The sequence below is a fragment of the Anomaloglossus baeobatrachus genome, chromosome 7 (assembly GCF_048569485.1).
Source record: "Anomaloglossus baeobatrachus isolate aAnoBae1 chromosome 7, aAnoBae1.hap1, whole genome shotgun sequence".
NCBI lineage: Eukaryota > Metazoa > Chordata > Amphibia > Anura > Aromobatidae > Anomaloglossus > Anomaloglossus baeobatrachus.
Window position 1 is genome coordinate 44,603,557 of NC_134359.1, and position 23,296 is coordinate 44,626,852.

A 23,296-nucleotide genomic window follows, 5' to 3' on the forward strand; every position below is an offset into this window, starting at 1 on the left:
GCACCATGCACCCAGGCTTCAGAAGGAGCCAAACAAACATGGCCAAAAGAGGAGGCAACGGTACTGGAGAACGGAGACACCCAATCGACCAATCTGCACTGCACTGCCCCGTAGGTGAGTATTATAAAGTGATTTTTATGTTATACACAGCGGCTTGGGCTCTTAAATACAGCATGTTAAAATGCTGTATATAAGAGATCACAGGTGGTCGCCGCAGGTTTAACTTTACTTGTGTGCAGCATCACTTCTAGCAGACAAGACTGCACAGTGCACTATGCAGGCCATGTCTGTTAAAGTTATGGCCATCAAGCACCTGCACAGTCAGTCGCATGGTGGCCCAGCCCATCCCTGCCAACGGTGAGTAGGCCCCCTCATTTGTCTTAGGCCCTGGCACTTGCCCGGTTGCATCAGGTGGTGACGCCAGCCCTGCCTGTGTGCGCGTACCCTTGAGAGGTGTCCAGTTCTTGTTCCCCACTGCAATGGAGGAGTCGAGACAAAAGCAGTGAACAGCGGGACAACGGGAGTGAGCCCTCAAACCGGGACAGTCCTGCTAAATTCGGGACGATTGGCAGGTAGGGGATGTTTGCAGTTCTTGTTTCCCACTGCAATAAAGATGCAGTTCAGAGATTATGTCCTTTGGATGTTTGAGTATATGGGTGACACTTTAAAATATATTTTTAGCAACTGCAAAAATTGTCTTTCAACAGCTCAATGTAAAGATTTGGAAATGAGATATCCAAAGTACGGTGTTTTAGTTTTATAGATTTGCTCATTTCGGAACTTTTGAAATTTGTTTTGGTGGTGACAAAGGCATTATATTCATAACTTGAGTCAAGTCGGACTACGGTCGCATTCACACATTCATTTGTCATGGTCCCATGATTCATGGGCCGGCTACAGGTCTCCTGACACAAACTTGACAGTCTCATAGACATATATAAGATGGTCAAGTTTGGGTTAGGCCTCATCCACACATCAGTGTCTTGTTTGTGCGCAAAAAATGGTTTAAGTTTCAGCAGTGGTCAGATGAGTGTCATCGTCATCGTAGCCTGCACAGTATCAGTTTTTACTATCAGAGTTTTGTGAGTTTTATCAGTTTTTCTCAGATGAAATGGTATTTTATTTTTTTTTTCTACTTCCATTGTGATGACGCTTTGTTTGAGAATGCCAGTGTATTCTGGGATACTCAAACAAATCATTATCAGAGCAGGGGCAGACACTACGGTCACTGTCACAACCCCTACCTGAAACAAAGTGTCATCAGGTTTAGAGCTAGGGTTTGGTTTTTTTTTTTAATCTGAAACATACCGGCGTTTCAGAGAAGATATGATTAGAAGACCTGGCTGGAGACATAGCCAGAGTCAAGACTAGTCCAACACCAATCCTAGCTCTTCCCAGCACCCCTTATGGTGGTGATGATTATTATTATTATTATTATTATTATTATAGTGCCATTTATTCCATGGCGCTTTACATGTGAAAGGGGGTATACATAGTAGGGACAAGTACAGTAATAGTAAACAAAACAAGGCACAGACTGGTACAGGAGGAGAGAGGACTCTGCCCCCGAGGGCTCACAGTTTACAGGGGATGGGTGAGGATATAGAGGGTGAGGGCAGATATGGTCATGCGGTGCTATAGCAAACTGAGGGTTATGGTAGGATGAAGGCTTGTCGGAAGAGGTGGGTCTTCAGATTCCTTTTGAAGCTTGTCAAGGTAGATGAGAGTCTGATATGTTGTGGCAGAGCATTCCAGAGTATGGGGGATGATTGACAGGAGTGTTGCTAAGTACACAGATGGGAGAGACCTGTCAATCACCAGCCTTGTTTCAGCACTACTAGGGAAGCTTGGAAAGTAACTTCATCTTGTTCCTTCAGGCTCTGTTCATATTGTGGTAGAACCTCTGTTCAAAGCTTCCATCGTAGATTCAGTGCAAATACTGAACAAAAGAGCTATTTTGACCTATAAAATGCCAGCCACTTTAAAGAAAACCTGACAATTGCCATTATAGTCAATGGAGACTGCCTGGTGCCGTGTCCAGCATGTAAGCGGTCTGACACTAGCATTAACTTAATACTTCTGCTCTTATGACAAAGCAAATAAACAGAATTAAATTACGGGAGGCAGCAGTCATGCTGTTATTATCTTAACTCCTTACCCCTCTGTGCCTTAGTATTACATTAGAGGGACCACAAATAATGACAGGAACTTCGCTCATGTTATTTGTTACTTTTAAGTGCTGGCTGTACTATACAGCCAACACTGTGCTAACGGCCACTCCCAGTCAGTCAGCCCCTTAGACTCCCCTCATTGCATCCCCCTTGCTGGTGCTGCTGTAACCTATCATTGTACCTGAAAATAGAGTGACATGCAGTGGCGTAACTAGTAGTGGTAGGCGAATAGTAACTATGTGTTTGAATTATGGTTAACGAATACCAAGTACTATTCCAGTATTCGTCACAACAAGAAAAATGCTCAGGTTCCCAATTGACTTGCATTAGGTTCGTTATTTGTGATGAATACCGGAATAAAACTTTAGGATTCGTTACGAATAATCCGAACCCAAATAGTTACTATTCGCCTACTGCTTGGGCATTTTCCTTGCCTGAGGATCCTCCAGAGTTGGCCTCTTTAGAGGCATCTCTCTTAGCTCTCGGTATCATTTATGAGATTCCTGATAAGCTTACCATTGAAGATTCATGGATTGGTTCAGAGAGATAACAGAGAGGAGGATTTACTGCTCAAAGTTTAGCTGATGGGCTGTGGACACCTCTTGGAATTACCCTGCTCTTTGGAGTCAGTTCTGCCATGGACTATCTGGTCAGATCAAGGAAAGGATGACTTACAATTCCAGTCCTCAGTCTTTAGGTCCAGTCACACTAAACAACTTACCAGCGATCCCAACAACAATACAACCTGATAGGGATCGCTGGTAAGTTGCTAGGAGGTTGCTGGTGAGATGTCACACTAAGCGACGCTCCAGCGATCCCAGCAGCAACCTGACCTGCCAGGGATCGCTGGAGCGTCGCTATACGGGTTGCTGGTGAGCTGTCACACAGGCAGATCTCACCAGCAACCAGTGACCAACCCCCAGCCAGCAGCGACGCGTGGAAGCGATGCTGCGCTTGGTAACTAAGGTAAATATCGGGTAACCAACCTGATATTTACCTTGGTTACCAGCGCACACCGCTTAGCGCTGGCTCCCTGCACACCTAGCCACAGTACACATCAGGTTAATTACCCGATATGTACTCTGCTACGTGTGCAGGCAGCAGGGAGCCGGCTTCTGCAGACGCTGGTAACCACGGTAAACATCAGGTAACCAAGAAGCCCTTACCTTGGTTACCCGATATTTACCTTCGTTACCAGCGTCCGCCGCTCTCACGCTGCCAGTGCCGGCTCCCTGTTCCCTGCACACATAGCCACAGTACACATCGGGTTAATTACCCGATGTGACATCTGGGAGAGCCTGGTCTCCATACTATATAGTGGTTCATCATTATACACGTGCGCGGTTCATCATTGGAGACATCACCTCCTCCTTACATCACTACTCTTTAGCTCTTTAACCCCTATGTTTGCACTTGTTTCCAGCTACTTATACCAGTCGTCCATATTTGATAGAGCCGCAACCATGTGTCATTTATGTTCACTTATCTATCTTTCTCTGGCCTCCTCATGAACCTAAAAAGTGAGGGAAACGCATCGGGGGGTCATGCTGTGATTGCACACTACTTAGGGAAAAACAGTTCTGTTTGGTACAGAAAACAGGTTTATCATTTTCGCAGGGACATTTAGGGTCTCAGCTAGGTAAAGACGACGTAGAACTGGGGCGCCGTTTGTATTTATTATCAAGGTGCCAATCTCCGCCGTCATGGGGGGGTATTGTTTTAGAGTTAACATAGGGTTATCTAGACCTTTTTACCCTATTTATATATACTCTTAACCCCCATATTATGTACAGTATATCAATTACTTGATATCATCTGGACACCTTGCGGGATTATTCCCCCTTTTTTCACCTTATTTGTACTATTTTTATGGAATTACCATTAGTGTTTTTGTTTGTCTAGCCATTATTTTAATGTATATCTAATAATAGTATCTTGGCATTTTTTCATTTGGTAAACCTTGTTCTTTGGATCCTTTTCCTATCACATTTGGTTAACTACTGACATTTTAATTTACACATGTTCTCAGGAGGAATATCGGGGACATGTCCGGCAAGTCTTCAAGATTCTTCATAAGAATCATTTATTTGCAAAGCTGGAGAAATATATTTTTGAAGAGCAGTAGATCCAATTTCTAGGTCATCTGGTTTCAGTTTCAGGGTTTCAAGTGGATCCCGTTAGGGTGCAGGCCACCCTTGATTGGGTTCAACCAACTAACCTCAAAGCTTTGCAAATTATTACCGGGAATTCATTAAGAATATTTCAATCATTGCTAAACCGTTAACTGACATGACCAAGAAGGGGGCTGACTTTTCATTATGGTCAACTGAGGCAGAGAATGCCTTTTCTGCTCTCAAGACAGCCTGCTTGAATGCACATAAGGATGTTGATGAGTATATTTGGAAATGCCAGGTCTGTGCCAGGGCTAAAGCTTCTCGTCAAGCCCCAGCGGGTTATCTCCTGCCTTAAGAGATTCCATCACAGCCTTGGACTCACTTGTCCATGGATTATATCACTGTTTTACCTAGTTCAGGTGATAATACCATTGCGTGGGTGGTGGTGGACCGCTTCAGCAAGATGATTCATTTGGTTCCACTTCATAAGTTGCCATGGTGTTCCGAAAAATATTATTTCAGATAGAAGGTTCAGTTCTTGGCTAGCTTTTGGCATAGTTTCTGCTCAAGATTAGGTCTCAAGTTGCCCTTTTCCTCGAGATACCATCCCATGACTAATGGACAGACTGAAATGATGAACCACGTGCGCGAAATATTTAAGGTGATTTGTTTTATGTAATCAGGAAGACTGGATGGAGTTTTTGGCCTTTCCTGAATTTGCTTGAAAATCATACTTCCACAACTACCAGAAGTTCACCTTTTTTCATGTGTAGGTTTTCATCTATTGTTTGGGAATTTTTCTGATTTGCAGTCCTCCATGCCAGAGGAGGAGAAATTTTCTCTCTGCGTGATAAAAGTCTTGAAGAAGGTCAAAAGGGGCTTTTAGTTGCTAGTGATCAGGCGAAAATGGAGCAAACTGCAGACGCAGAATGGCTCCTGTGTTTAGGGTTGAGGAGTTTGTGTTGTTGTCCTCCTAAAAATTTACAGCTCAACGTAGGCTCTAGGAAATGTTCTTCCAAGTAGGTCCTTACAGGATTACTGAAGTTTTGAATCCAATAATGGTTAAGTTTCAGCTTAGAAAATGAACAATTCCTTCTGCTGGTGCTTTTTGAAGAGATTTGTGGAGATGCCTGGTCCTTGTTACATTTTTAAGGGGGATAAGGAGTATGAAGTGGAACGAGTTCTGTGATCCAGGCATCGTCTGCAGTCTAGTTAAGTGAAAGGGTTTCGGTCCTGAGGATAATTTCTCGGTCAATTCGGAGCGCTGATTGCCTGATAAGAGAATTCCATCAGTGTCGTCGGAGAGACATACTGTCTTACTGAATACTGTCATGGCTCTACTCCAGGGTTTGAACTGGTGATTTCTGCTTGTTGTTTGGTTTCCCTCTTGGTTGGACCACAGCCTGTTTTGTGTTGGTCCAACTGTTGAAGGATTTCTTGTCTTTCTTTCCTATTCTTTGCCTTCCTGTTTTATTTCTTTTCAGGTGTGTGCACTTTCTCGATTAGTTTGCCCAATCACATTTTCTGTGGGGCTATGTATACTCACTACTCACATGCCTCACATGCTATATTTCTGTATGGATCTTGTCTGGAGTCCCGGCTCCTCGGTTAAGCTTTTCTTACTGAAACATTGCTATTCCCTGCAGTTTGTGTGAATCCCTTCCCAAGTATTTCCTATTTTGTCTAATTTAGATTTGTGAGGCTTTCCACATGTTCTGTTATTCTTTTTAGTTTCTTGTATTCCATCATTTCTGTATGACTGTGTTTGCACTTTTCTAACCCTATGTCTCACCCTCTGCTTCTGTGCAATTCATTTATGTTTATTGCTGTTTTTTGGTTAAACTTGGTTTATAGCTTAGGGTGCAGTTAAGGACACTCAGGGTCAGCCGTTCACGAGTGGGTGCGACATTACATGATCTTAGAGTGCCAAGCTCTACTGTAATGCAAGGACAAATCAGGCTCAGATCTAGGGTAAGTACTAGCCTGTTTGGGGACCTGTGGATTTTTAATTTTACATCTTCCCTGTTTGTCCATCCCCATGAGTGTGCTAGGATTCAGTCACACACTTCATAAGTAGTCAGCTTTAGTCCTGGTCATAGTATGCTGTATAATAATAAAGTCGGGTGATAGACCTTTTTTAGATCAATGGTTGACTGACAGCCCAGAGCCAGCTGTCGCTTCCTTTTCAAAGTAATTATTATGCATGTCGCTCTGAGTTCATTACTCAGGAGGTGTAGACGAAGAGCATAACCAGACTGACCGGTGATCTCTGTTCTCATTTACACAATGCAGAAAAAAATTTGTATAACCCAGATTTGTGCAATCTTGGGTTTGGCTTGTAAAATCTCCAAGAGCCGATAGACGGACTTTATTGTAATAGATCAACTTACAATCCTTGTTCTTCCAGCGGAGAAAGAAAATAGAAAATGTATGATTCATAAAGGGAAATCATCCATGTACATTCAGCCAATGTCTTAGAAAGTTGCATAAACTTCTCAATAATGATTGATGACTTTTAGTCTGCAAGTATCTCCTGATCTTTCAGAGTTCTGCTGTGGGTGGACACATTGATGTCCATGATATGAGCGAGCTTTCTTCAAAGGTATATCTGTACCGCCCCGCGCTCGGCTGCAGCCGAGCCGCTCGGATCCGGGCTCGTTGATGGGTGGCTCGAGCACCTCCGGACCCGGGGTCACTTCGCTCTGAAAGGGGATGCTGGCGCTTTTGGTGGGGGTTAGGTAGGTGCACGGCCGGAGCCGCCCTTGAGTTCGTGACGCCACCCACGGGATGTGGTGAAGGTAGACACCACCGCTGCAGTTACGGGGCACCCGGGGGAGATGTTTATGCAGCAAGTTGTTAACCCCTCCGTGGGCAGGGAAGGTGGCCCCGGGACCCGTTGGGGGTAGCTGGGCGGTGCAGGGCGGTGCGCGACCAGATGGCACTGTTGTACTCACTGTTATTGACACACACAAATCTCTGGTAAACCAAGTTGGCGGTGGTCGGTGCCCGCAGCCGTCTGCGTCTGGTCCCCCACCCGGTTCGGTGGTCTCGGCCTTTCTCCTGCACTGTGTTGTGTATTTGGGCTGCCTGCGCTTCAGCGACGGGAGTCTGCTCCCCACCCTTGTGGATGTCGGGAGAGCCCTTTTGCCCGCAGACGCTGGCCCGTGGGATCTCTCTGCCTTTGCGGTAGCTTTCTATCCCCCTCGTTGGGCTGTTGTCTTCAGTTGGGACTTGGGTGGGAAAGGACCTATAGTCCAGACCGCAATCAGTTAATTAACTTAGTCCAGTGGATTCTGGACCTCGTTTCAGGGTCTGAGTACCCCTCTGTGTGCTCCGGTTTCCAAGTCGGTTCCCCGGGTCGGTACCGGTGGGCCAGTACCCTGTCCTGGTCCACCACGGTTCCACCGAGCTGTCTTCCCGGCTCCTGCAGGCTAAGGCCACCGTATGCCTCCTAGCCAAAGGTGCCTGGGCTCCAACCCCGGCACCTATCAGACTGTCACAGGCCTGACCTACAGGCCTGACCTCCTCCACTGCTCAACACTCAAACTCAGCTTCTTGTGTTTCCTGCCTCAGGCCCTCTGAATTCATCGGTGGGCGTGGCCAACGGCCTGGCTCCGCCCCCTGGTGTGTTCATCTTGGGGGACAGGTGTAGTGCGGGGGTCTATCTGTGACTACCTGGCTAGTCCAGGGCGTCACATATCTATGTATGTGTTCAAGTGTTACCTAAAAAATTCAGCTTTGGAGGTGCAATTTTATAGGCGTAGTCTTTGAGAACTTGACTCAGGTGCCACCATTGTGTACAGTCATGGCCAAAAGTTTTGAGAATGCTACAAATATTAATTTTTACAAAGTCTACTGCTTAAGTTTTTCTAATGGCAATTTGCATATACTCCAGAATGTCATAAAGAGTGATCAGCTTAAGAGCAATTACTTGCAAAGTCAATATTGGCTAAGAAAATGAACTTCAACCCCCAAAACACATTTCAACATCATTGCATTCCTGCCTTAAAAGGAGCAGGTAACATTGTGTTAGTGATTGTTCCATTAACACAGGTGTGGGTGTTGGTGAGGACAGGGCTGGCGATCAATCAGTCATGATTAAGTAAGAATGACACCACTGGACACTTTAAAAGGAGGCTGGTGCTTGGTATCATTGTTTCTCTTCAGTTAACCATGGTTATCTCTAAAGAAACACGTGCAGCCATCATTGCTCTGCACAAAAATGGCCTAACAGGAAAGAGTATCGCATCTACAAAGATTGCACCTCAGTCAACAATCTATCGCATCATCAAGAACTTCAAGGAGAGAGCTTCCATTGTTGCCAAAAAGGCTCCAGGGCGCCCAAGAAGGACCAGCAAACGCCAGGACCGTATCTTAAAACTGTTTCAGCTGCGGGATCGGACTACCAGCAGTGCCGAGCTAGCTCAGCAATGGCAGCAGGCTGGTGTGAGGGCTTCTGCACGCACTGTGAGGCGGAGACTGCTTGAGCAAGGCCTGGTTTCAAGGAGGGCAGCAAAGAAGCCACTTCTCTCCAGAAAAAACATCAGGGACTGACTGATATTCTGCAAAAGGTACGGGGAGTGGACTGCTGAGGACTGGGGTAAAGTCATTTTCTCAGATGAATCCCCTTTTCGATTGTTTGGGACATCTGGAAAACAGCTTATTAGGAGAAGAAGAGGTGAGCGCTACCACCAGTCTTGTCTCATGCCAACTGTTAAGCATCCTGAAACCATTCATGTGTGGGGTTGCTTCTCAGCCAAGGGAATCGGCTCACTCACAGTCTTGCCTAAAAACACAGCCATGAATAAAGAATGGTACCAGAATGTCCTCCAAGAGCATCTTCTCCCAACTGTCCAAGAGCAGTTTGGCGCCCAACAATGCCTTTTCCAGCATGATGGAGCACCTTGCCATAAAGCAAAGGTGATCACTAAATGGCTCATGGAACAAAACATAGAGATTTTGGGTCCATGGCCTGGAAACTCCCCAGATCTTAATCCCATTGAGAACTTGTGGGCATTCATCAAGAGACGGGTGGACAAACAAAAAACAACAAATTATGGCAAAATGCAAGCATTGCTTATGCAAAAATGGACAGCTATCAGTCAGGATTTGGTCCAGAAGTTGATTGAGAGCATGCCAGGGAGAATTGCAGAGGTCCTGAAGAAGAAGGGTCAACACTGCAAATATTGACTTGCTGCATTAACTCATTCTAACTGTCAATAGAATCTTTTGGTACTCATAATATGATTGCAATTATATTTCTGTATGTGATGTAAACATCAGACAAACACAATTAAAAACCAGAGGGCAACAGATCATGTGAAAATATAATTTTGGTGTCATTCTCAAAACGTTTGGCCATGACTGTATAGTGTAAATGAAAAAGTCTTGTCTGTACTAGTCTTTATTCAACAGTAGTGATTAGCCAACCCACAGATGTTCGTGTTCTGTGGGTCCGGCCGGACATAAAAAAAAATCCAACTTGGGACCAGACTTGTACCTTAACCAGGCTCGTAACTACAACTGGGGCAGCCGGGGCACTGCCCCGGGGCCGTAACCACCCAAGGGGACCCAAACTGATGATAAAAATTGTATTTTAATACTTTAATTTCTCATAAAATACCCAGCTCCCTATTATAATATTATTCGAGTTTAAAGTTAATAAAAATAAGGAAAAGATCCATGAGAGTGCAAGTGTAAATGTTTTTTGTTCGTTTACTTTAAATGGGGAAACGCTATTTCGCTTAGTAACAGGAGTTCTATGGCAGACAGTAGACTGTTAGCTGATCGTGTGGTGTCGCGCCAGGCGGTGACTCAGCTAATAGTTCAGGCAGCGGCTGCGACGCAACGTGCACTGACACTGAGGTCTTGTTTTTAGAGGAGACAGACAGTCTTAGCAGACACAAATATCTGTGACAAACTGTGAGAGGCCCTACCCCTCTCCAATCTGCAGGTCTATACTGCTGCGAGAGGGAGGGAGGGGATGAAGGGGAAGTCTCCAGAATCACACATTCCTCCCTGCCCCTCTCCAGTCTGCAGGTCTATACTGCTGCGAGGGGGAGCGAGGGGATGAAGGGGAAGTCTCCATAATCGCACATTCCTCCCTGCCCCTCTCCAGTCTGCAGGTCTATACTGCTGCGAGGGGGAGGGAAGGGATGAAGGGGAAGTCTCCATAATCACACATTCCTCCCTGCCCCTCTCCAGTCTGCAGGTCTATACTGCTGCGAGGGGGAGGGAAGGGATGAAGGGGAAGTCTCCATAATCGCACATTCCTCCCTGCCCCTCTCCAGTCTGCAGGTCTATACTGCTGCGAGGGGGAGGGAAGGGAGAAGGCGGAAGTCTCCATAATCGCACATTCCTCCCTGCCCCTGTCCAGTCTGCAGGTCTATACTGCTGCGAGGGGGAGGGAAGGGATGAAGGGGAAGTCTCCATAATCACACATTCCTCCCTGCCCCTCTCCAGTCTGCAGGTCTATACTGCTGCGAGGGGGAGGGAGGGGAGGAGGGGGTAGTCTCCAGAATCACACATTCCTCCCTGCCCCTCTCCAGTCTGCAGGTCTATACTGCTGCGAGGGGGAGGGAGGGGAGGAGGGGGTAGTCTCCAGAATCACACATTCCTCCCTGCCCCTCTCCAGTCTGCAGGTCTATACTGCTGCGAGGGGGAGGGAGGGGTGGAGTCTCCATAATCGCACATTCCTCCCTGCCCCTCTCCAGTCTGCAGGTCTATACTGCTGCGAGGGGGAGGGAGGGGTGGAGTCTCCATAATCGCACATTCCTCCCTGCCCTTCTCCAGTCTGCAGGTCTATACTACTGCGAGGGGGAGGGAGGGGAGGAGTCTCCATAATCACACATTCCTCCCTGCCCTTCTCCAGTCTGCAGGTCTATACTGCTGCGAGGGGGAGGGAGGGGTGGAGTCTCCATAATCGCACATTCCTCCCTGCCCTTCTCCAGTCTGCAGGTCTATACTGCTGCGAGGGGGAGGGTGGGGTGGAGTCTCCATAATCACACATTCCTCCCGGCTCCGGGTCATGCAGTATCTATCTTCTCAGTCATCTGCCTCTTGTTTTCAATAATCAGAGCTGTGTACAACCCCCACTCTCCTCACAACCGGGAGGGAGCAATAGTGACTGCAGCTGTACATGTGGTCGGGGGTTGTATTTGATGTCTGGCACCTGCTGGGGGAGGCAGAAATGTCAGCTCCAGTCTCTCTCCTCCTGGAGAGAGCGGCTGGACACAGTGCACATATCCTGGGCAGCCGCACTGTCTCTTTGCCAGTAGGTGGTCGTGGCGCCTTTTACAAAGTAATTGATGAATTCGCTTCTCTGAAAGTTAGGAAACAAATGTTTAAGTAGCTGTTTAAAACTGTTTAAAACTCAACAACGTGGTAATGTTTAAGTAATGTTATGTTTAAGTGAACAAAGTTTAAATATATACTGTTTAAAAATACTTAATATTTAATAAACATATAGTTATTTGAAAATTGTGCAATATTTGGAATTATTCACCTTATAAATTTTCCAAACATATTCACTGAATATTGAACTTCTAAAACTTGCATCATAAACAAAATCTATTAAAGGTCTTGCAGAACGTGGTGTAGCCTGTGTGTTGTATACAACAGGCTTCACCACGTTCCGCACAACCTCTAGTAATTGAAATGTTGAGGGGCCCCACTATGAAGTTTTGCCCCGGGGCCCCAAAGTTTATAGTTTCGGCACTGACCTTAACGTAAGCCAGGATGCCGAACCCCATATAAGTCTATGAGGACCCAAACTTGTGCATTGTAAAATGGTGCTAGTAAGGGCTGGGGGCTGCAAAAAGAAACAAAATGGGGATTAAAGCAGGGCAATTACACTTACCGAGTCTGATACGTGGCTGTCACACTAATTCCAGGTCCGCTCATTAGTTCTCATGAATATTCACTGCTTCACCTGCCCACCCTCTGTGACAATGTCTGTAATTGGTTGCAGTCAGACTGCTTGGCGTACTGGCATCTGTGATTGGTTGTGGAGTGTAAAAATAAATAAATATGTGGAAATATGACGTAGGGTCCATTGTATTTTGATAACCAGTGCAGATAAAGCAGACAGCTACGGGCTGGCTTCTAGGAAGTGATAAGTCCCAGTAACTGCACTTTCAGTGAAGCGGCCGTTGCAGCATTGATTGCAAAGATATCTCCCTTCAGATTGACCTTATATCTTCAGGTAAGTAGCATTTTCTAAGGTAACAGGTTCTCTTTAAAAACTGAACTGTGCATTTTTTAGATATTTTTTTGCCTGTTGTCTGATATGAGGTGCCTGCACATAAAAGCACAACTCCAGTGTTTCTGCACTAAATAACCCATTAAGGCTGGGGCTACACAGTGACTGCGGCCACAATAAAGGTCAGACAGCCAGAGATCTCTGTATGGCGCTGCATCTTTGCAGCATAATTCAGGTAGGAGGGGTCACTTGGCCGTCTGCAGGGTACCCAGACTCCAAAAATGTCAACTGATATGAGTTTTTGCAACCTGCAATACAGCTCCATTTACCTGCATTATACTGAGATGTAGCTGTGCAAACTGTGTGAGTTGTATGTAGTCCCCATCGTCTAAATTATACTGCATTAAATTTGCACTGAGAACGTATTGAAGCAGCCCAGCAAAAATCAGAGCAAATTGCTTTTTGTGTATTTTGGTGCAGACAAAAACGCAGCAGAAAAAAGCTGTGTTGTTTTGTAGCGCCCCTGAGAACCTCAGGGCACTACAAGGAACTGCATCCTCTAGGGGATGCAGAAGCTACCCCCTGGGACCTGGGGTACCAGTGCCTTTTCCACCAACACACATCTATATCCTAGTTCTCCTCTAAACACTGAGCATAAAGGGTTAACCATATAAGGGGATGGTCGCAATGGGAACGAGTCCCTGGGTATAGCCAACCTGGTGGGAGGGGTCAGTCAGTGGCAGTCAGAGGAGTCGGGAGCACACAGGAGAGGTGTGCGGACGTGCCTGAGCTGGGTCCGTGCAATGGTTACCTCGGGGGCACAGGAGAGAGGTCACCAGGACGGGTACTGAGATATCGCTGGGACCGGAGCACGCACGGGGCACAGGGCCCTAGGTCAAATGTCAAGTTTCAAACGGTTTGATAAATACCTGCCCAGTGAGGACACAATCACGGACTTCACCGAACCAAATAATCCGGGAGCATCAGCAGTAAACTAGGATCGGGGTTCGGACACTTACCTCCCCGCAGGGTCCACACTGCCCTCCGTACGGAGAAGGATACTGTATCACAAAAGGGACAGTCGGGGTTCCCAAACACTCCACGCTATGGGGACTCAATCTACAGAGAGTGCCAGGGACAGAGCAACCTGGGTCACTACATAATGATACTCCTGGGACTGGAACCAGCAAGCTGAGGGTCCATGTGAGTAGAGACTGTTAAAGTAAACCTGGTGTGGTCTCCATCATTATACACCATACATCTCCCAGGCACAGCCCTACCTGCGGAGGGCCTACCACTATAGCTGCCACTACCACCATCCCTGGGAGTACCCACATTGAGCAGCGGCGGTTCTCCATTCTTAACCGCAACCCGCAGGTGGCGTCACAAACATTAACTTTATTATCCCCTGTAATTACCCCCTTTTATTAAGCGTCCCCAGGGCACGGAACCGGGTAACGGCCACCAGAGTGACATTCCCGTTTGCAACCGCCTGGGACCGAGCACCCCCTTCCCTGGGCGGCACAGCTTCACATGGGAATGTGGCTTTAGTATATGAAACAAAATTCTGCTTTGTCTTTGACCTTAATGTTTTCCTCTTTCTGCTAATGGGATCAATGTAAATCCTTCAAGTGAATAAGAGCACAAAGATGAAACCCTATTATTGTTCTGTCCCCAATTAACCCCTTAACGACCGCGGGCCGTAAAATTACGTCCTAAATGACATAATCTTACTGCCCGCGGTCCTCCGGCGGCAGCATGCCGCGATCGGCACACATCTCAGCTGATTTTCACAGCTGAGATGTGTGCCTGCTAGGCACGAGCAGAATCGTTATCTGCTCGTGCCGATTAACCCCTTATATGGCGCTGTCAATACATGACAGCGCCATTATAAGCGCAATCGCGGTAAAGTTTTTACTTACCGCCGAAACCGGAAGTCACGTGACGCGATCACGTGACTCCCGATAGTTGTCATGGTAGTACAGGGTCATGTGATGACTCCTGTACTACACATGAATTGGTTTCACTTTCGCTGTGCCCGGGGCACAGCAAAAGAGAAAGACAGCGTATCTGCTGTTTACAGCCTTCCAGCTGTGATCAGCAGATACTGCAGAGCGATCGGAATGCTGATCGCAATAGCCCCCTAGGGGGACTAGTAAAATAAAAAAAAAAAGTAAAAAAATAAGTTTTAAAAAATTAAAAAAAAACAAAAAAACCTAAAAGTTCAAATCACCCCCCATTCGCCCCATTGAAAATTAAAGGGTTAAAAAAATAAAAAATATACACACATTTGGTATCGCCGCGTTCAAAAACGCCCGATCTATCAAAATATAAAATCAATTAATCTGATCAGTAAACGGCGTAGCGGCAAAAAAATTCCAAACGCCAAACTGACGTTTTTTTGTCGCCACAACTTTTGCGCAAAATGCAATAAGAGGCGATCAAAACGTAGCATCTGCGCAAAAATGGTACCGTTAAAAACGTCAGCTCGAGACGCAAAAAATAAGCCGTCATTGAGCCTAAGATCCCGAAAAATGAGAACGCTACGGGTCACGGAATATGGCGTAAAACGTGCGCCACTTTTTTCGGACAAACTTCCGATTTTTTTTTAACCCCTTATATAAAAGTAAACCTATACATGTTTGGTGTCTACGAACTCGCACTGACCTGAGGCATCACACCCACACATCAGTTTTACCATATAGTGAACACAGTGAATAAAATATCTCAAAAACCATAGTGCTATCGCACTTTTTTTGCAATTTTTCAGCATTTGGAATTTTTTTGCCATTTTCTAGTACACAATATGGTAAAACTGATGGTTTCATTTAAAAGTACAGCTCGTTCCGCAAAAAATGAGCCCTCACATGACCATATTGACTGAAAAATAAAAAAGTTACGTCTCTCAGAAAAAGAATGGCGAAAAAAAAAAACGGAAAGCGAAAAATCGGCCGGTCGTGAAAGGGTTAAAGGCGATTGAAGGCAGGTAGTTGGGCAGTGGTATGAGGAGTCTTACCTTCGTTTCCACTAGGTGAGGCAGACAGAACTAGAGCGCTCCAGGGTGGATGGATTCAATTGTACACACGATGAGATGAACAACGGTGGTTTATTTTCCTCCATTAACGAAAACATGCAGCAGTACAGTGGTCCAAGCGGCTGTTACTGAGGTAGTCTTGTGATGATTGCCCCTAGAGCCGCTACTGGTCAAAAACTTTGCCTTTCAGAAGCCCAATGGAGATTATGTGATCCTCACACATGCACTGACTAAAAATAAAATGGATGCCAGGATGTGAGGTCACATATAGGGGTGAAAACACTCCAATAGGCTGGACTAAAAAGAACCACGGGAACAGAAGGGCCTGACCCAGTTGGTGGCAGCAAAGGACAAGCATCAAACATAAATAACATAAGACATGGATAACACTGGATATAACATAAGTTAACAGCTGTAAATAAAACAGGTAGGAACAGCACAATTATTATCACAGTATGTATGGCAGTTGTACATTCCCCTCTAGACTAATAGGCTTTGTGCAGTGCCACAGATGGTTTACATTTGGGAAATAACCTGTAAGGAGTTTTACCAAAATTACTAATTAACACCGGCTAGGTGATATTAGACTGATTGCCGAGCCTCCCAGCATTGCACTGGGTGAAATCAAAGGGTGGACACACCAATGGTGCAGCTGCACAAGGTCCCAGGAGGGTAGGGGGGCCACGTCTACCTCCAAAGCAGGTGGAATTGTGCATTATGAGGAGCTATTGGACTGCAAAGGGCCCATTAACCATATACTGTCCATGCACAAGGGCCTCAGGGGAAAACTTTTCTCCTTGCAGAGACTGACAAACCAATCTGGCTGCCAGTGAGGAGACTAAAGTGGGCTTTACACGCTACGATATCGTTAATGAATTATCATCGGGGTCACGTTGTTTGTGACGCACATCCGGCGTCATTAACGATATCGTAGTGTGTAAAGGGTACTTTGCATGTTGCGACATCGCTACTGCGATATCGTGAGGGTCAAATCGAAAGTGACGCACATCCGGCGCCGGTACTGACGTCGCAACGTGTAAAGCCTAGTTGCGCCGATAAACGATCGCAAAAGCGTCGAAAATCGGTGATCTGTGTAGCGTCGGTCATTTTCATAATGTCGCACTAATAGGAGATACGATGTTGTTTCTCGTTCCTGCGGCAAAAATAGCAAAGAGCCCTGGGGATCCACAGTAGCAATAGTATAAATAGCTGAATCCAAGAGGAGCAGTAAACAGTAGGATAAACAAGACCTAAAATATAACGTTTATTAAATATATGTATATATAAAAATGAGCAGAAGCTCACAGGTGAGTAAAAACAGAAACCAGCACACAGTATACAACAGTGCTATAACAGGGCATAACTAAACAAGCCCAAATCAGATCACCCTAGGTAATAGGAATACAGGATGGCAACCTAAGAACAAAATAGGGAGCCTCCTATAGATTACCCAAAAGATGATCAAAATAACACGTAGAGACACATACCTCCTTATTGCCAAATGCTAGAGGCCACAATGACGAGCAATAGTGTCCCAGAACTGCTTCTTGAGGATCAAGAAAAACGTATTTCTCATTTAATCCCCTATAGGGAACGTTCTTACCAGATCCTGAAGAGATGGCAGGGCGACTGTACCAAAATACTTAGATCTCCTAGGGGAGCTGTCAGTCAGCTCTTCAGATCCCACAGGAATGCCACGGAATGAAACTCCATATATCTGTCAGAAACACTCACTCCCAACGCGTTTCTTGGGGATCAATCATCAGGGGAGTATGGGTGAAAAGCCTTGGGTACTGCCTCAAAAGTCTCCAAAAGTGCAGTAATGTCATGCCCAAGATACTAAAAAATAAGACAAAGTGTATAAAATAAGCCCAAAGCAGTGTATTATAAGGGCCTATCTATATGCCCCATATACAAGAAACTCACCGCACACAGCGTGTATCATAGTGAACCTTTTGAAAAATGCCGCGCTGGCGTCCCGGAAACATGCTCCATTTATATCCCGGCGCATGCGCAGTGGCACAATAACACTCAGTGACGTGCATACCGAAACCGGAAGTGCACGTCATCGGGCGCCGTATCTCACAAAAAGAACGTAGCCCAATCCAGTGACATCATATCCTGGACAACCGCTCGCGCTGAAGGGATAGGGCGCGTTGCCATCGCAACCAAAATGCGACCTCACAGATCCAGAGCGGCGGTTCACAATATTTTACACATGCTGGCGATAAAACGCCGCATGGTAGGCATAAAGGCCACACATGGCAGTGTATCAAAATTGAAATTGACACTAATATCCACATAGCAGGTAGGAAAGATATATTTTGTAATATGAATAATGAAAAGTAATTAAAAACAGAGGATCAAAACAAAAAATGTCCCAAATGGGTCACACAGAGAGCCATATAGCCTAAAGCAGTGAATACCACTATAGGTCAATCAGAGGAAAAAATCTTTTATAAGACAGCCTGGAATAATCAATTGAAATCCCAAAGAGTTGGCCCACGGGTTACACCTCGTTATACCCAGGCCATCACGATCAAAGGGTAGATGGCCTGTCCAGGATATGATGTCACTGGATTGGGCTACGTTCTTTTTGTGAGATACGGCGCCCGATGACGTGCACTTCCGGTTTCGGTATGCACGTCACTGAGTGTTATTGTGCCATTGCACATGCGCCGGGATATAAATGGAGCATGTTTCCGGGACGCCAGCGCGGCATTTTTCAAAAGGTTCACTATGATACACGCTGTGTGCGGTGAGTTTCTTGTATATGGGGCATATAGATAGGCCCTTATAATACACTGCTTTGGGCTTATTTTATACACTTTGTCTTATTTTTTAGTATCTTGGGCATGACATTACTGCACTTTTGGAGACTTTTGAGGCAGTACCCAAGGCTTTTCACCCATACTCCCCTGATGATTGATCCCCAAGAAACGCGTTGGGAGTGAGTGTTTCTGACAGATATATGGAGTTTCATTCCGTGGCATTCCTGTGGGATCTGAAGAGCTGACTGACAGCTCCCCTAGGAGATCTAAGTATTTTGGTACAGTCGCCCTGCCATCTCTTCAGGATCTGGTAAGAACGTTCCCTATAGGGGATTAAATGAGAAATACGTTTTTCTTGATCCTCAAGAAGCAGTTCTGGGACACTATTGCTCGTCATTGTGGCCTCTAGCATTTGGCAATAAGGAGGTATGTGTCTCTACGTGTTATTTTGATCATCTTTTGGGTAATCTATAGGAGGCTCCCTATTTTGTTCTTAGGTTGCCATCCTGTATTCCTATTACCTAGGGTGATCTGATTTGGGCTTGTTTAGTTATGCCCTGTTATAGCACCGTTGTATACTGTGTGCTGGTTTCTGTTTTTACTCACCTGTGAGCTTCTGCTCATTTTTATATATACATATATTTAATAAACGTTATATTTTAGGTCTTGTTTATCCTACTGTTTACTGCTCCTCTTGGATTCAGCTATTTATACTATTGCTACTGTGGATCCCCAGGGCTCTTTGCTATTTTTGTATTTAATACCTTCGCTTAATGGCAGGTTTCCTTTCCACTGATTTAGACACTAGACAATGGGCCACGGAGGCTAGAGATGTATTTTCCGAAAAAAACCTTGTATTAAAGAGATATACACCCACCCTGAGTGGGGCATTCAAGGACCTCACCAGGGTTTATAAGGAACGTATAACATCGTGGTGGGAGGTCCAGTCTTTGGAGAGCTATTTAAAGGACAGGATAGTCCCACGGCATTTGAGGATTACACTGCAGCCTGGATTCCGACATAAAAATACGGATTTCATGAGCCTGTGGGAAAAGGAGGCGACTGAAAGCTCCCTTAGGCTCATGAGACTGTTATTGGAGGAAGAAAAAAAGAATCTCACTAGCTTGGAGGATTCTCTTAAGGAACATATTGATATCACCCGTAAGTTCACAAACGAGGTTGAGTTTGCAAACAAAGAGCTAGTTTTGCAGGGAGTAATTGAGAAGTTCCAATACAAACTAAAAGAAAAGAAACATAAATTTTACATAAGGGACCTCCAAGACTTTAAAGAGAATAGGGTTTATTTTCCTCCTAATAATCGTAATACCAGACATAGTGAGACTGATATCTCCTCAACGGATGCAGAGTTTTCTGACTCAGATACTAGGAACAATTCTTTTAGACCCCCACAACAATATAAAAAAGAAAGAGGAAGGGGAAGGTCAAACTACAGAGGAGCTTCACATAATTTTTGCAACAGGGGGGGTTTTTTAGACAACCAATATCACCTGAGGAGCAAGGGACAGCTCAACCCGCAGGTGTAGGCGGGGCTCCTCAGGTGATAAACTTGTCTTCAAGATCCCTCACTGAGATGGATTTATCCATTTTGAACAAGGGCTTGTCTTTTGTGCCGACAACTGACTTTGATGAATTTGAGGCAATTAAGGATTTGCACCTTTTTGCAAGACGCCTCAAATGGAAGAAGTTTTTTGGTAGACAAACAGAGAAAACATCAGCTGAGCTTGGGATTCCAGAGGAGCTTCTCCAGGATGTAAAACTGCTTTTCCACCTTGGAGATACCAACCCGAATGATCTGGGCGAAGGCCCCTTCACGGGTCTGAAGAACAAGAGCATGAAGATGCCCCCAGTCATGACCGAGATTGACGCAATTGATATATTCGTCAATCTGGTCACTGAAGACATTAGAGACAACAGGGGGAGACATAGGGGTCACTATAATCTGACCAAGGCAGAAATATTCAGCCTAAAAAGTCTGGAGAATGATTCCAGTATCACCATAAAACCCTCTGACAAAGGGGGGAATGTGGTGATACTGGACTCCAGTGACTATAGGGATATTTGTTTGAATATCCTTAGGGATGAATCCTGCTATGCTATGCTGGACTCCAACCCACTTCAGGGATATAGGGAGGAGTTAAAGATCCTTTTGGAGGAGGCATTGGGGTCCACTTTAATTGATAAGAATGAGTTTGAGTATCTCTTGCCTGTCTTTCCAGTGGTGGCGACCTTCTATATTCTGCCCAAAATACATAAGGGCCTGAGTCCCTTGAAAGGTCGCCCCATTGTCTCGGGCATAGGTGGCCTAACGGAGAAACTCAGTGTGTATGTCGACAAAATCTTGCGCCCCTTTGTGTTATCGCTGAATTCCTACCTCAGGGATACAACTGACTTTTTACGCAGGATAGAAGACATCTTCCTTGAGGAAGGGATGTTACTTTGCTCCATTGACGTGGAAGCTTTGTATTCATCGATCCCACATACGGCGGGAGTAGAGGCAGTCAGGTATTTTCTGGGATCGAGAGGTAGTCAATTCCACCAGCATAATGACTTCGTTATAAAAGCTTTGGAGTTTTGTCTCACTAGGAACATCTTTACATTTGGAGGGAGGTTCTTTCACCAGCTCAGGGGGACTGCGATGGGGAGTTGCTGTGCCCCATCGTACGCCAACCTCCTCCTGGGCTGGTGGGAGGAAACGGTCGTGTTTGGTGGCCTTCTGGACACCGAGGACGTCGTCTTGTGGCTAAGATACATTGACGACGTCTTCGTGGTCTGGAAGGGCCAGACTGAGGGTTTCCACCATTTTATTGCCAAACTCAATGATAATACCATTGGCCTAAGATTTACCAGCGAGGTGGGTATAAACAGCCTGGCCTTCCTTGATGTGTTGGTGGAAAGAGGGACAGATGGCCGCCTCTTGACTACCACATTTAGGAAGGCGACGTCCTCTAATTCTTTACTTAGGTGGGAAAGTGCCCACCCTGTCCCACTGAAGAGAGGAATCCCGAAAGGGCAATTTGTAAGAATGAGGCGTAACTGCTCTGAGGAAGCAGGCTTCAAGGAACAGGCCCATGACCTAATGGGACGTTTAAGGGATAGAGGCTATCCTGAGGGCATTATCCATAAAGCATATACTTCTGTACGCAATATGGATCGTACTAAGCTGTTGAACCCAAATGAGAGGAAAAAAGAGCCTGAGGACGTCCTGAGGTTCATCACGACCTATAATAATGGATCGGGAAGCCTCAGGGGAATCCTCTCAAAGCATTGGCATGTTTTGCAGATGGACCCCTTGATTGACAAACATTTGCTAGTGCAGCCGTCTGTCACCTATAGGAAGGCAAGATCCCTGGGTGACAGACTGGTGCATAGCCACTTCAGCGAGGGTGGGCCGGCGACGGCGAGGGGTGCAATTAGGGGCTGTTTCAAATGCCACGACTGTGTGAATTGCAGGTTCATTGAGGAGGGCAAGGAGTTTTCGGACCAAAAGAACAGTAGCAGTTTTCCCATAAGATCAATGATCACCTGTAAGTCAAAGGGGGTCATTTATAGGATGAAATGTGTATGTGGAAAACTCTATATTGGGAAGACTATCAGGGAGCTGCGACGAAGAGTGGGGGAACACAAGAACGACATCCTCAAAAAGAATGACACCCCGGTCGCCCGACATATTAACAACTTCCATAATGGTGACCTGAGAAGTTTGAGAATCATGGGGATTGACCTCATTCATCCCCCGCCCAGGGGTGGAAACTGGGACAAGAAGATACTCCAGAAAGAGTGCTATTGGATTTACAATCTTGACACGATGGCACCAGTAGGTCTGAATGAGTCACTGTCCTTTACACCCTTCCTGTAGGAGCACTTTAGCCTATAGGGTAAGTATAGGAGGGCGAGACGACGGCCGAGTGGGGGCACCATACTTGCGGGCTCTTATAGGGTGCCGACCCCCACATGATAGGTAGGGAGAGGATCTACCGTAGGGGTTTGCTAGCGGGCACCTTAGTTTCCTCTATCTGTTTTTGTGGTTTCATGCTGCGTCTGTTGCCCCTTTTGTCTCCTGCGTGGTCGCTGGCCAGCCCTCATTCTACATAGGCAGGGTTTATTCTACCCTTTGATCGTGATGGCCTGGGTATAACGAGGTGTAACCCGTGGGCCAACTCTTTGGGATTTCAATTGATTATTCCAGGCTGTCTTATAAAAGATTTTTTCCTCTGATTGACCTATAGTGGTATTCACTGCTTTAGGCTATATGGCTCTCTGTGTGACCCATTTGGGACATTTTTTGTTTTGATCCTCTGTTTTTAATTACTTTTCATTATTCATATTACAAAATATATCTCTCCTACCTGCTATGTGGATATTAGTGTCAATTTCAATTTTGATACACTGCCATGTGTGGCCTTTATGCCTACCATGCGGCGTTTTATCGCCAGCATGTGTAAAATATTGTGAACCGCCGCTCTGGATCTGTGAGGTCGCATTTTGGTTGCGATGGCAACGCGCCCTATCCCTTCAGCGCGAGCGGTTGTCCAGGATATGATGTCACTGGATTGGGCTACGTTCTTTTTGTGAGATACGGCGCCCGATGACGTGCACTTCCGGTTTCGGTATGCACGTCACTGAGTGTTATTGTGCCACTGCGCATGCGCCGGGATATAAATGGAGCATGTTTCCGGGACGCCAGCGCGGCATTTTTCAAAAGGTTCACTATGATACACGCTGTGTGCGGTGAGTTTCTTGTATATGGGGCATATAGATAGGCCCTTATAATACACTGCTTTGGGCTTATTTTATACACTTTGTCTTATTTTTTAGTATCTTGGGCATGACATTACTGCACTTTTGGAGACTTTTGAGGCAGTACCCAAGGCTTTTCACCCATACTCCCCTGATGATTGATCCCCAAGAAACGCGTTGGGAGTGAGTGTTTCTGACAGATATATGGAGTTTCATTCCGTGGCATTCCTGTGGGATCTGAAGAGCTG

At 45.8% G+C, this 23,296-nt stretch overlaps 1 protein-coding gene across 3 annotated transcripts in view; it reads left to right on the plus strand.

The window, feature by feature from the left end:
• The window catches only part of TANK (TRAF family member associated NFKB activator), a 128,680-nt gene that overhangs the window by 39,246 nt on the left and 66,138 nt on the right, over window positions 1–23,296 (plus strand). The gene's annotated exons all lie outside the window — the stretch shown is intronic.